General features: G+C 38.6%; 1 protein-coding gene and 1 pseudogene across 1 annotated transcript in view; one reads left to right on the top strand and one right to left on the bottom strand.

Annotated features, from left to right (window-relative positions):
- Positions 1-13,183, bottom strand: part of TENM3 (teneurin transmembrane protein 3) — a 1,046,942-nt gene that overhangs the window by 876,639 nt on the left and 157,120 nt on the right. The window lies entirely within an intron of this gene.
- On the top strand, positions 292-4,073 carry LOC103236744 (cyclin-H-like; annotated as a pseudogene).

The following is a 13,183-nucleotide window of genomic DNA, read 5'->3' as shown; positions in this document are numbered from 1 at the left end:
TCAAAGAAATTAAGTCTAGAAGATGTGCTGCTTGTAGTGATTTGGTATTATGTAGGTTAATGCTATACACTGTATTGGGGAGAATATTTACGTAATCAGCTTTTATCAAGTACCTGCTGTTTCCTTTGCCCTCGAACACCTAGTGTGTAGGCATAAAAGGATTGGAAGGCATCTCTTGTTCATTGCATCATGTTGCTTTTTAAAATCTAAAAAATAATTACTAGATGATCCATGAACAAATATAGTATGATGTGGGTGGGGAAACTCCCCAGCTGTGCTGAGGTAATGAGCATGTGGATCGGGAAGAACAGCAGCCGGGCTGAATCACCACGTCTGCCCCCTGAGTTGTTGGGTGCGGTGGCTGGAATTCTAATGATTGACCCAAGGTGAGCTGGATGAGCTGAGGAGGGACTGTGTCTCTAATCATCCCATTTGAGTACGGGACTTTATCCGTGGCAACAAACATTCTGTGGTCAAGATGTGGGGAATAGACCCATCTGATTTAGTCCCCACAATACCAGAGAAGGTATTTATTTTATGAACAAAGGTATTCAAAAATCATAGAGATTAAATAATTTTCACAAAGACACAGGGCTAAATGATAGTAGAACTGGAATTTAAACTTCTGTCTGACTCACTCCATTGTTTATGGCCTTAATGACAGGAGTGAAGATACGTAAGTGGGAACTGATAAAGTAGGGAAAACAGCCAGCTGAAGGCTTGTTAAAATAGTCGAGAGAAATTCTTCTAGGTGCCAGTAGTACAACAGTAAGAAATGAATTCAGAAACGGAAGGCAGAAGTCAAGTTGGAAAACCAGTGGAATGAAGATTTCCAGGAGGCTCTATGGAGCTAGCCTATAAACGTTATGTTCAAATATTCGAATACCTATAACCAAATAGCGGGAGTATTAATAAAAACCTCTACACCTCGCTTGCACTTCTTTTTCCCACAGGTCAAATCTGCAATCCACTTTCAGGTTAATGGCTGTGTCTTTGAGGTATATTTAGTGTGTTCACCTTTTGAGGATCACACACATAACTATGAGAACCTGATTTATCACCTATACTGTGTAACACTATCTTTTCCTCCAAACGAAAAATTAAACTTCCTACAAACTCCATAAAATGCATATTAAAATATCATGCACAGGGCGAATAAAATTTTTATATAATGACAGGTTTAATTTTGTTTATTCTGTTAGCATCTATTCTTGAAAACTAGGCCCCGAATTTCTCTATTTATGCTCTTAAATTCAGAACAGTCTAAAATGTCATTTGTATTATTCCTTATATTAGAGTGCTTAAAATTAAAAACATTCATCAGAAAATTGCTGTCTTTAAAATGTATCGCCCAATATGGAATGTAAATATTAAATTTAAATATTTTAAAATTAAATTATTATTTAATTTATAATTGCATGAGCATAGTGTAGTTGGGCTACGTGTGGGTGGACAGCTCTGTTCTCAGGCAGAAATACGTCCCTTAACACCACTTTAAAAGCCACAAACCAAAAACCTTCAGCTGCCAGACTGAGGACAGAAAGGTTACCGAAAGCCAAAGGGAAACTGTCACTACCAGACATTTCAAATCAGTCCCTAATTATTGAAAGTCACTTTAAAATATATGGGCACATTGAATTTTCAAAACTGCCTTTATGGAACTAACAACATAACAATCAACTGATTTTTTTTTCAGCAAAGAAACTATAAACAAATGCAAAGGAAGAAAGGATGGAATAAGACAGATACAGTGACTTGCACTCCCAGGTATGAAATACACACATACAACCATTTGATTTAAAAATAAAACTTGTATAGCTCAGCACTCTAGTCAAAAATACACGTTGTCTTAATAACATGGTAACAAACCCTTATGTGCAAGAAATAGACAACATAAACTTCATATATGATGCCAGCTCGTTTGTAAATAGGAAATACTTCTTTAAATGTGTACAGTGTCTCATGCATTTCAGAACATTTCACTTTCATTGTTTTGTCTGAATCTTGAAACATGGAGGTACCTTTTTACTCATTCAAGCACTTGGCCTCTTTCAGGGTCTGCTCAGATCTATGATTCCTGCGTTGGCTGCCCCAGATGGGAGTAATTCTCCCTCCTCTGCGAGCTTGTGGGGTGATGATCCCATAGGGCAATGGCGGTGTCTTGTGTTTGCCTTTCCTTCCTTCCTTACGATGTATCTCTGAGCTGTCTCGCATGTCACCCTCTCTCCTTCTTCCCTTCTCCACATCTCATCCTTTCACTGTAATACCCAGCACAGGACCCTGGCCAGGATTTACAGCCAGGGTGTCTGTGGGCTGACATGTCTCTGTGTCCTGGCCTGCAGACAAGCCTTCTGTGGTCTCTGGCGCTTGTCCATGTTTACCTAACATTTAAAACCTTGGGATATTTCACATGAAAATCTGAATTTCTAGTTTCTTTTGAGGAAGTGGAAGATTTGGCTACTCTGGGCCAGTCTTACTTGATGGCAGTGACTGGCTAGGGACATGTGGGAGCTTCCCGCTCAGGATTTGCCCATATACTCCAACTTGCCAGAGTCTCCTGGCTCCTTGTCACACCCTTACTTTGAAGCATCATCATGAATTAGTGACTATACCATTTTTTTCATGACAGAGAAATACTCTCTGCACTCCAATTTCTATTAAAAGTGAGTTGACAGGCTGGGTGGAGAGGCAGGCAAGTCACCTGAGGTCAGGAGTTCGAGACCAGCCTGGCCAACATGGTGAAACCCCATCTCTACTAAAAACACAAAAAATCAGCCAGGTATGGTGGCGGGTGCCTGTAATCCCAGCTACTGGGGAGGCTGAGGCAGGAGAATCGCTTGAACCCACGAGGCGGAGGTTGCAGTGAGCCAAGATTGTACCACTGCACTGTAGCCTGGGCAACAGAGTGAGACTCCATCTCAAAAAAATAAATAAATAAAAAAGTGAGTTGACAAAAGAAAGCAAGAAGAAGCCTAGTACAGTGGTGGCACACGCCTGTAGTCCCAGCTACTCGGGAGGCAGAAGCAAGAGGATCGCTTGGGCCCAGGAGTTCCAGTCCAGCCTGGGCAAGATAGCAAGACCCATCTCTAAACAAAAACAAAAACAAGAAACAAGAAAAAGCAAGAAAGGACACTGGGTGATTCCCAAACTGTATCCCTCATTTTCAATATGGCTTGGCCCTATTGGCATTTGACTTTGTGCTCTGTGTTAAAGAGAGAAACTTAGGAGCACGCAGTCTGTGCTTCATCACTTACTTCTTAACTGTGAAGCCCATCCTTCTGGTTTCTCATCTCAAAAGGAGAATCTGAGGTAGCTTTTTCTTGAGGATTAAATAAGGGAAATAAGTAATAACTATCACTCCCGGATAATAATGCTCACGTGTGCATTTTTGGCCTACAACATAGATAAACTGAATGTATCTAGTCCCCAATTTGTTGGAAACCTTTGGGAGAGTTCTCTCAGACAGGAGGAGACACTTGAACAGAGTTTGGAATATGAACTACATTGTATACAGCAACTTACATTTCCATCTGACTGTCCACAACCCCTATAGACCACTGGAGTGCTTCCTCACAGACTTACTATGCAATGCTGGAGAATCCAGACATTTTGAGGAAAACAGTTGATGAACTTCTTAATAGAATCACATTGACGGCTGCTTACCATTTATACACACCTTTCCAAATTGCCCTGCCTGCCATTTTATCTAGTGCCTTCAGGGCTGAAATTACTGTGGAAAGTTAGTTGTTTATTGGACAGTCTGGTTTTGAGAGAGAACAGAACTTGCTTGTCACAGTTACTAGATATAATGAAAAGCAGGAGAAATTGAGTAAAAAAGTATGCACCACCCAGCTCTGAAGAAACTGCTGTTCTGAAGCCAAAGTTGGAGCAATGTCATTCTGCTGAGCTTGCACTTAATGTAATTGCGAAGAAAAGGAAAGGCTGTGGAAGATAATGATGATATCTGAAATAAATACAGACAGGAGGAGGAAGAGTAGACTGATGATGACCTGGTAGACTCTCTCCAGCCATTTCAAGTTGACTTGTCAATGCTAACTAATCAAGAGAATTAGGAAGCATATTAGGCTTTTAAGGTGAGCCGTGGTTGTGCCAATGCACTCCAGCCTGGGTGACAGAATGAATGAATAAATAAATAAATAATATATCATATGAAAACATCAAAACATATTAAACATTTCTATTTGTTATTTAATTTTTTCTTTCATAGTAGTTCATGTAAAAGAAAACATCTTCAGAAGAGCCAGGAAAAAAAAAAAGCTGAGCTCATTATCTGCCACATAGTGGGTAGGTGTCGTTACTATCCCTATCATGTGTGACATTAGGAAATCATTTAGAACTCAGCTGTTCCGTGGGATCACCTCAGCAGCTCAAGTTAGATTTGCCCAGCAGCTGGAACTCATGAATCAAGACTGTGAGTCATGGTCTAATACATATTTATTAGATGCCTACTATGTGTCTGGCACTGTTGTAGATACTTGATATCTATATTGTAAACAAAGTAAATCTAGTCCCTGATCTGATGAAGGCTTATCACCAGTAAGTGAAGGAGATAACAAATACATACAGAAATATGTGTAATTATGCCAGGAACAATATGTGCTGTAAAAAATAAGCCAAGGCAGAAGAATAGAGAAAACACAGGAGCATGTACTATCTGTATTAGTCCGTTTTCATGCTGCTGATAAAGACATACCTGAGACTGGGCAATTTACAAAAGAAAGACATTTATTGGACTTACAGTTCCATGCGGCTGGGGAGGCCTCACAATCAAGGCAGAAGGCAAGGGAAGAGCAAGTCACATCTTACATGGATGGTGGCAGGCAAAGAGAGCTTGTGCAGGGAAACTCCCATTTTTAAAACTATCAGAGTTCGTGAGACCCATTCACTGTCACGAGAACAGCATGGGAAAAGACCCACCCGCTCCATGATTCAGTCATCTCCCACGTGGTCCCTCCCACGTCGTGGGAATATGGGAGCTGCAAGATGAGATTTGGGTGGGGACACAGAGCCAAACCATATCACTGTCTTATATAGCCTGGAACAAAGAGATGGTTCTCCAGCAGGGATCTGGATGCAGTGAACGAGAGAATCATGGAGCATTTGAGGGAGGGACATGGCTGGCAGCCAGGACAGAGTGTTGTGAACAGTGACAAAGAGACCAGTGAGCGAGTGACAGAGACTTGAGCGTTTTCCAGGGGTCACATCCCTTTAGGTCTTGTAGGCCATACATAAACACTTTAATTGTGATCAGAAAATCTTGGAATCGGTTTTTGGATTTTTTTATTTTTAATTAGCATGGGCACATACTAGTTTTATATAATTACGGGGTACATGTGATGTTTTGATACAGGCATACAACGGATAATGATCAAATCAGAGTGATTGGGGCATATATCGCCTCAAGTGTTTATCCTTAGAATATTTTAATCATGTAAGTTACATGATCCGCTTAGTTCTAAAAGGCTGCTAGGTGGGTCATAGGCTCTGGGGAAGAAAGAGAAGAAGCAGGAGAGGGTCAGGAGGGTGTTAGATCCTCTGTAGATCATGTGAGGAATGATAGTGGATTGCATCCAAAGGTGGTGGTGATGGAGGATGTGAAACAGTCAGATTGTGGGGACGCTCTGGGGCTGCAGGCTTTGGAAGAGATCTTGATACTAAGAGTATGAACAGTTTTTGAAGTAAATATGGAAGTGGATATCAAGAGCTCAGTTTTCAATTTGAGTTTTAGATGCCCAAAGAATATCCAAGAGGAGATGTTGAATGAACAGTCATATACATATCTGGAGTTCAAGGGAGAGGCTGGCGCTAGAGATATAAATGGAAATCATTGTTTTATAGAGACAACATCTAAAACCATGGAACTCATCAAGGACTTGAGTGTAGAACGAAAGAGAAGAGGCAGGAGGATTAAGCCCTGGGTAACACACTTAGTGGTCAGGCCCAGAATGAGGATGCCTCGGTCAGAAGAGAAGGTATAGCCAGCACAGTAGGGGTAGAATCAGGAGGGGCCCTCTGCAGGGCCCCAGGTTGCATTCAAATCTTGACTTGCACAGAAGGAAGCTTGCTCCCCAAGGTGATGTATTTTTAGACCAAAGGTGTTTTAGGTATGGAAGAACCTTAGCGGCAATATTTTGCAAGTCCTGCACTTTACAGAAGTTGAGACTGAGACACAAGGAGGTTAATTACCCAAAGTCACACAGTAATTGGTTTGAGTTGATTAGGGATGATGTGTCCTGTTGGAGAGATGACAGGCTGGGCCAGAGGTGAGTATCACCTAATGAAGTTGGAATTGTTACCAGTCATTCTTATCTCTAGGCAAGAAAAGGAGGGGACAGGAACAGTCACAGGCATCAGCTGTTGAACTTGTGTCTTAGAAATGCAGACTTTTACAGAGCACCTTTTGTATGCATAATACAATTCTGGACACTGTTTAACTGCAGAGTGAGAAGGTAAATGTTCTTTCCTCCAAGGTTGTTTTTTTCTTCAAATTGGTGGAAGAGCTGAACAATCTATAGCAAATATATATATACACATAAAAACTAATTCAGAAATTGAGTTTTGTTTTTGGGTTTTTTTTTTTTTTTTGAATCAGAAAGTAAGTAGATCCTAAAGCAATATAGATGCTTCCTTAAAGTGTGGTAAGTAGGATCCGTAGTACTAGGTGGGACATCCAATGACTATTTGCTGACTAAATTAAGGCCTTCTGTTTTCCTCAGTAGGAAACCACTCATGGGATAAAGCAACCAAACTGTGAAAGAATAGAAGTGTTTTTCCCCAAACTTAAAATTAAAAAGTTATATTCATACAGGTGATGCTGAAATCAATACTGATTGTAAAACACAATGTTCTTAAATATTCTACAATGAATGTTACTTTCAGTTAATTTTCACCTCATCACTCAGTATCATGTGAAAAAAACTTCCGCTTCTCCAAGAGCACATGCTTTGGATATCTAAATGTGTGTGTTTGGATGACGTTGATGGTCCTTGGTCTCAGAAACCAAGGCACCAATGGGAACTGAGTGTTTATGACTACATTTGGGGATCATGTTCTGCTCTTTTTGAAATTTTATTTTACTTTAAGTTCTGGGATACATGTGGGGAATGTGCAGGTTTGTTACACAGGTATGCATGTGCCCTAGTGGTTTGCTGCACCTATCAACCCATCATCTAGGTTTTAAGTCCCACATGCAATAGGTATTTGTCCTAATGCTCCCCCTCCCCTTGGTCCCCACCCCCTGACAGGCCCTGGTATGTAATGTTCCCCTCCCTGTGTTCTCATTGTTCAACTTCCACTTATGAGTGAGAACATGCTGTGTTTGGTTTTCTGTTCCTGTGTTAGTTTACTGAGTATGGCTTCCAGCTTCATCCATGTCCCTGGAAAGGACATGAATTCATTCTTATTTATGGCTGCATAGTATTCTATGGTGTATATGAGCCATATTTTCTTTATCCAGTCTATCATTGATGGGCATTTGAGTTGGTTCCAAGTCTTTGCTATTGTGAATAGTGCCGCAATAAACATACGTGTGTGTGCGTCTTTATAGTAGAATGGTTTATAATACTTTGGGGCAAAGACTTCGTGACTGAAACAACAAAAGCAATTGCAACAAAAGCCAAAATTGACAAATGGGATCTCATTAAACTAAAGAGCTTCTGCACAGCAAAAGAAACTACCATCAGAGTGAACAGGCAACCTACAGAACGGGAGAAAATTTTTGCAATCTACCCATTTGACAAAGGTCTGATATCCAGAATCTACAAGGAACTTAAACAAATTTTCTGCTCTTTTAATAGGGTTTTTTGGCTGTTTTAAGATATAAAAAATACCTATCTCCAAATTTTATAGAAGTGTGTGCCTGTGTGTGTGTATGCTCACATGCACATGCATTTACCTCTTTATCGAGAACATATGGACTTCCAGATTTTTATGCAAAGCCATACGTTTCTGTCTGGTATCATACGGCTCTAATTTGATTACACTATCCAGTCCTGTAATGTGCTTCTTTGTTACATATTATCTAAGTCATAGAAGTGAAAATTCCCATTACAGAAGCGGGGGAAAATAAGTTGCTAAATAATCCTTTTGCAGTTTTTTTGGGGGGGAATGAAGGATGTGAAAACTTGATAAAAACATAAAAATTTACTTTATAAGAATCATTTGAAGCCTCTGATATACCCGGTATTTTTGCTGGTATTTTATATTTTAATTCATAACTTTACACTAAACAAGATCCAAAAGTGGGAAAACATCGCGGTGAAATTCTGTGATTTTAAATATAGCGGGCAGCTGGAAAGAAAGTGGAAATGTGTGTGCTGATGTGAGGGGTGTGTTAGGGGCTTTCAGCTGTGAGTATTTTCAGTAAATATCTGCAAATATTATAGAGCACATGCCATGGAAGAAAGATCATAAAGCTCATAGACTCTCATGACATATTGGGTAATTTCCATTGGAAATCTCTAAAATAATTCTTGTAGGCAGGATCAGAGGCTCATCTAAATAACTGTTTTGGCCAACACTGATGCCTTTTCCTTTCATTTGGGAGATCAAATATTGAATTTAGCCTCAAAGGTGGATCCCATTCTGGGTAGCCCCAGGGGACAGGCTAGAGGCTTGGTTTTGGTTGGGTTTTTCCCTTGTGGCAGAGGAATTGTAAAATTTATTTCAAGATCCTTACTAGGGTGGCATGATTAGTGGATATGGTCACTCCATGAGTGACCTCACCAGGTAACTTTGGCCATGTGACTCCATCCAGTATTTTTGATTCATCATGACAGACAGGTTCATATATATACTTTTTGGTAAGGAGGTAGAATACATGTGGGACCCCTCGCACTATTAGAAGTTTCTTAGTTACAGAAGGGCTATGATATTGGGGAGGAAGCTTAGTGTCAAATTCTTCCTGTCCCTTGATCATTGAGAAGGTTTGTTGCAAGTCAGCATCATTGGTTTCCTCTCTGTGCCTCAAAATTGGGCTCCCATCTGAAAGAAAGTTAAAAATACGAAAGTCTACGCGCCTTGGAGAAAATGATGGAAATGGGAGTGTGTGCATACGTGGGCAGGTGCACAAAAACTCAGGCAGAAATAGGTGCCTCTCAGTGAGCTGATTTGCCACTTGAGAGAGAATAAAGAAACTAGCAATATCCAGATGTTATAATTCTGTTCTCAATGATACTACTGGCAGCTCTGGTGCTCCAGGGGAAAGGAAGAGAGCAGGTCTCTCCTGTGGTGAAATCACGGAGGAGAAAGACAGAAGCCTGTTCTTTGTTGTACTTCACACTGAGTGCTTTACACAGAGCAGAGGCCCAATTAATGCTTGTGGAATTGAATTTATTGAATTGCACTGAAGGAAAAAAAGGACTCAAGGGGCTTGAAGACTTCAAGAGTATATTGCAAGAGGGTCAGTTTCAAGTCGAGACTGAAATTCTAAATCTCTGGATTTGTCTGTTGTGAACTGGAGATATATATAGGCACATCTTAAATGGGAAACAAACAACGAATACACGTATTGGAACTGCTGAATGTTTGGTATTGGATCATATTTATATATGATATGTGAAAGAATATACTGATTTTCAACTAATAATATTTGAATACATCTTGAGCCAAAATTTATTTACTTTCCTTTAAGTTTTTGTGAAATTTTGAATGATGATAACCAGGTAAAGTGATGAAAAATGGCATATTTTTAGTTAATTAAAACTCTTAATGGAAAAAGTTTTTCCACTAAATTTGAAGAGTAAGTTAAGCTATTTTTGAATCTAAATTAATCTAAGAAGCCAAAATATTTTTGGCATTGGCAATCAGGATGCCTTTAAAATGTTCTCATAAATCAATGAAGATTTAAGATCCTCCTCAAATTTTGAAGCTAAACTCATATTTGGGCTGTGATGAAGTGTGAACAATTTCAGCATGGAAGTTGTTATTTTCATGAATTTATGAGTGTGTGAGGACATCTCTCTGCTAAATTAATTACAGCAATAAATACTACAACCAATAGAAAATGAAAGGTTAAAAAATTTGTCCTAAAATTTTTAAACATCAAGAAAAAAGGTCAGTGGGAAAAAATCAGGTTTACTTCAATAATAAAATATTCTGTGTAGTTGATAAAAATACTGTTAGGATCCTGTACAAAAAACATAGCCTGTAATCCCACCACTTTGGGAGGCTGAGGCAGGAGGATCACGAGGTCAAGAGATCGAGACCATCCTGGCCAACATGATGAAACCCCGTCTCTACTAAAAATACAAAAATTAGCTGGGTGTGGTGGTGCATGCCTATAGTCCCAGCTCCTCAGGAGACTGAGGCAGGAGGCTTGAACCTGGGAGGTGGAGGTTGCAATGAGCTGAGATCGCGTCACTGCACTCTAGCCTGGTGACAGAGCAAGACTCTGTCTCAAGATAAACCAAAAGCCAAAAACAAAATAAAACAAAAACCAAAAAACAGAACAACAAAACAAAACAAAACAAAATCCACACAAAGAATTGGGGTAAAATTGGTTTAAAAATTGTTGTTGGTTTTCTTTCACATTTTTGTAAATACTGTATCAAGTAATTTTCTTTCTATGTTTCTCTAAATCTTGCAGTTTTTACATGTTCCTTAATTTTTAAATTTACAAGCAAATAAAAACAAAATTAAATTATTTTACGTAAGTCTTAAGGATAAAAAGACAATATACGCCTCAAGATTTTTTACTTTTAACTTCTGAGATAACATGTGGACCTAGAACTAGTCTTCTAATTAATCTAGTACTTTCAGTTCAAAACATTCAAAAACTGTTAAGAGATGCAGAGAGACAGTATTAAAAGTGACATAAAGAATCACATGATTTTTACTTATTTTCTCTGGAAAAAAAACATTAGCCCAAATTATTGGTATTAGTTTTAGATTAAATATTTGAAAATATTCAGTATAAGTATTTTAGAATGTAGAAAATGAAAATCTCTATTACAATGAATAATATGGTAATGTAAAATTGTTGTTTTTATTACAAATTGTAAAATAATAAAAGTTAAATAATACATTAAAGACTACCTTATAATTTAGCAATTGTTTCATCATTTCAGCAGAATGTTCTTTTTTAGAATCAGTAAACAACAAAATAAAAGATGTAATTGCAATATCTTCAAAACACCACTTCCGTTCAAAAATAGTGAATGAAATGCATTTAATGATAAAAATTTTGAAATATTATTACAAGCAGAAAGTTTGGGGCCTTGGAATCACATACACATGACAGATGAAAAATATTACAGGAAGTATTTACCACAAAGAATATTTTCCCAACAGAAATTTAGAAAGGGGTCTGGTCTAAAGAGTAATCGGTTATATGAAAACCTTCAAACATCTTAATTCAGAAAGATGAATGCCAGGAAGCTTAATGAGTTGGGGAAGTTCAAGTTTGCTGATTAGAACATATAGCAATATACATTTCAGTGGGACCAGAGAATATTTTACAGATCATGAAAATGTGAATAAGCAAAGTTGATGGGTCTTAGACCACCTTCACTTTCCTTTCCTTTATGTTAATAATTAGAGGAAGTCTTTTTTTTTTTTTTTTTTTTTGAGACGGAGTCTCGCTCTGTCGCCCAGGCTGGAGTGAGTGGCGCGATCTCGGCTCACTGCAAGCTCCGCCTCCCGGGTTCCCGCCATTTTCCTACCTCAGCCTCCCGAGTAGCTGGGACCACAGGCGCCGCCACCACGCCCGGCTAGTTTTTTGTGTTTTTTTGGTAGAGACGGGGTTTCACCATGTTAGCCAAGATGGTCTCGATCTCCTGACCTCGTGATCCGCCCGCCTCGGCCTCCCAAAGTGCTGGTATTACAGGCTTGAGCCACCACGCCCGGTCAAGGAAGTGTAATCAATGGAAAAAATAAACCATCAACAGGCTTTAGATATAAATATAGAAGAGATGAGTAAAAATGTAGAACAAAACAGTAAAAAAACCTAGAATAAAACACTGGAATTGGGTAACTATTATCCATTGACAGAAATATCACAAAAGTGTGTGTGTGTGTGTGTATGTGTAGCTACAGATGTGTTGACTCACCACCTACTACCGCTTTTTTCAAAGATTATATTTAAAAACAAGCGATGAAGTACCTCTGAAGTATTTTTAGTATGAACTGATCCTTTTCCATTTTCTCTTTTCAATGAAGTTGGATTGCATGAAGTGAATAAAGCTGCTTTACTTGATCTTATCAGCCTGCAGCAGATGAAGAGAGAATTTCTAATGGCACCTACGTCACTGACTGCAGTTGTTAGAGAAATAGGGAAATAGAATTGTTGGTGAGTCATATGGCTCGTACATTGCTCTAATGCGACTGCAGTTTTGGTGAGGATTTTGATATTTAATGAGTGAATAAGGGCAGAGCAAGTCTTTTAAGCTAATTTTTGATGGAAGCATGACCATGTAAGTTTAAAATAAGAAAAGAAAAGAAGGGGAAGAAAGAATGAATAAATTTATTGATCACATAACGCTGAAGGCATTAGAAGATGCCAACATTAATACAGTTAATAAATACATTGTTTACACAAGTGTGTCACTATCATTGACCAGCATAAAAACTGTCCTTGCCCAATAGTGTTTCCTCAAACACTTGAAATTGAAGAAGATAAAGTTCAGTATTTCCAGTGATCTCTAACTTTCAGATTTAGATGCAGATGATAAGCTCTTTGAATCAGAAACTTTGATCAAAGTTATGAATCTTGTTCTTGCAAAGCTGTAAGAAAACTAAGATGCTTCTAAATTTTAACGTAAAGTCAGTGTCATAAGAATGCCAAATTTAAAAATGGAACAATGTTTTACCTTTTAGTTAGTATGAACTTAGTTCAGAAGAGACTAATTGGCTAGTCACTTGTAAATGTATTCCTGGATACACTTAGCCAAGAAGAATGATGGAGGAGCTCTTCTTTTGACTAATAACACATTTCACGCTCTTTAGTATGTCTTTATATCTGCGTCAAAGCTGAAATCAATGAGCTACGGATAAAAAATGGGCTGAATATTGGAAGATGCCAATAAGACCCATTCCACTAACCCCTTCACTTGTGCCAAAATAATTTGTTTGAAATGCTGAATTCATGTGCTGAATAATTTGTTTGAAATGCTAGGCTACAGATCCGGGGGTAGAACTAGTGAAAAATAGCCAGTTTGGGAGTTGG

Source organism: Chlorocebus sabaeus, chromosome 7 (genome assembly GCF_047675955.1).
Source record: "Chlorocebus sabaeus isolate Y175 chromosome 7, mChlSab1.0.hap1, whole genome shotgun sequence".
NCBI classification, from domain to species: domain Eukaryota; kingdom Metazoa; phylum Chordata; class Mammalia; order Primates; family Cercopithecidae; genus Chlorocebus; species Chlorocebus sabaeus.
The sequence above is the reverse complement of the archived record's forward strand: the minus strand, read 5'-3'. Positions and strand labels throughout refer to the sequence as shown.